Below are 2,407 nucleotides of genomic sequence, written 5' to 3'. Positions count from 1 at the left end.
CTTTCTTTCTTAAATTACTTTATGGTCGTATGCCCACAATTATACAATTTCCACACAACTGCGCAAGGAGTGTCATTTTTGTCAGACATGGCGCATTATAAATGTTCACTATTATTATTATTATTATTATTATTATTATAAGCATAGTCACAAAGTATATATACATATCTTGTGAATTCAAGATGTAAAGATTAAATGAAGATCAGTCTTATACAATTTGGGAGATGTAACGACGTAACATTGCAATAATATGCAATCGAGAGTGTATTAATTATTTTGTGATTTTGATGTTTGTGTTTACAGCTTTTTAAATAATGATATGCCAAGTTGACAGACATGGCCAAGTCTTATTGACGGTACTAACAATTTGACACATTTGTCACATTGTTAGTATATATCATCAACCCTACCTTACAGTCGATACATGCTGTCAAAAGACCAACATTTAACAAGTGGACAATTTCAAGTACTTAGGTGTCATTCGTGATGAGCAAATTAAATGAAACATTCACACTGAATATTTTGGGACAAAATATGACAAATGGTAAGCTTTCTCGTTAGATTAAAAAGCACCTTGAATGAATCTAAATTAAAACTAGTATTTAATGCAGTTGTTCTTCCCCACATGTTGCATATGGTTTGGCCTGGAAATATTGAACTAGAAGATAACAAAGGCTCCAGAATCGTACTGGGCGTTTAATTTTACATATCAATCGTGACTCTTATATACACAATTCTTAACTGGGAATCGTTACACGACAGGTGAAATCAGCATTTGCTAACTTTAAATCACTTAATGGGATAACCCCTGTTTACATTTCAGAGTTTTTTAGTATCTCTGTGCACGAATATCACTCACGCTTTGGCGGAAGACTATATACGCCTACGCCAATACTGTATTTTTGAAAAGAACTTTGAAGTCTAGAGGAGCTATGGCTTTGTATAATAGGCTCCCTGTAATTGTAAGAATTGCGTCAACTGTAAGTTGTTATAAGCGTAAATTAACGTTGTTCCACTCACATGCTCAATCACCCAGACCTTTATAATTAGACCTATTCCAGACTCGGGATTTTGTATGCTGTGTACCGGAGGGGGGGGGGGGGGACGTTCGCAGGCTTTTTAAACAACTTCCATTTTGTAGAGTTTAAGCATTTATAATTGTGTGTTGTGCCTTCTTTTATATCCTTTAATTTAGCAATTAATTATGCGTCATATTTGACATTTATATTATGCTTTCCGGACCTAATGGAAGACCAGTAGTGTCGTGCCTGGCACAGCTGAATATGGGCTATCCAGCCGTTGCTACTACTACTACTACTACTACTATTGAGGGCATGAGCTCAAATGGTCTCTGTAATATTTGTATCATTCTTTGTCTTAGGTAATATTCTATTGTGGAGGGTAAATGGCATATATACTCCATATGGTACTGTACGTACTATCCTTCTAATAAATCTACTATTCAATAGAAGAGAACAGACTTTTCCCGTTTTCATTTGTTTCAGTACTTCTCTTTTTCCTTAGTCTTTAATCAAACCTTGAAATATATACACGTAAGAAATTAAACTTTTCATATTCAGTAAGATGAGTTATCCATTTCCACAGTTACATAATTATTTCATTACTCCATGGTCTAGATTTACCCCTGTGAGATTTTAGGAATACAAAGCCTCTTTATGGTTAATTGGTTTTCAAATTAAGAGCATTATTACTTACATTTGTTTAAAAAAGAAGATAAAATTTGGTAGGTTAGCTGTGGGTAAGTTGTTGGTGATGGTGTACAAGTTGAAACAGTAGGAACATATAGGCTACAACTACACATAAGGAGATATCCCCAGGATCCAAAATTTCAAACTTGGAATATCGCAAGTGTGTCTTGTTGTACACTGTTGTAAACATGTAGGCATATGCAGGTGCAATCCAGTGCTATGGGCCAAACACAACATATGTGCACGGGTGTGAGTGAGCGTGTGCGTGAGCGTGTGGGTGAATGTGTATGTGTGTGTATCACTCTCAAGATGTCATTAAAAACACACAAAACTAATCGCAATAAAACACCGTTGGAAATAAAATCACATGTCATCTGCTGATTTGTTTTTCTTTTTAATTAAGATATCTTAACAATCCTATTAAAGTCGTATCAAATCAAATAAGCATTTAAAGAGAAGGTTCATTGATTTTAAAAACTAACATTATTGTCATTATTGCAAAGGTGAAACTTTGATTGGACAAGGTTATCAAAAATCAATGCTTGGAAACATTCGAGGTAATGATTATTATCAATTACAAAAACGCTTAAATACAGCCCAGACAAAACACCTGAAAAGCTCTCCGATTGCTGCTGAGATGTGTGACGTCACATGTTGAACATGGTTTGCACAAGCAGACGATGTCCAATGACATCTCA

The sequence above is a fragment of the Strongylocentrotus purpuratus genome, unplaced genomic scaffold (assembly GCF_000002235.5).
Source record: "Strongylocentrotus purpuratus isolate Spur 01 unplaced genomic scaffold, Spur_5.0 spur5_scaffold_20, whole genome shotgun sequence".
In the NCBI taxonomy this organism is placed as follows: Eukaryota; Metazoa; Echinodermata; class Echinoidea; order Camarodonta; family Strongylocentrotidae; genus Strongylocentrotus; species Strongylocentrotus purpuratus.
Note: the sequence above shows the minus strand (reverse complement) of the source record.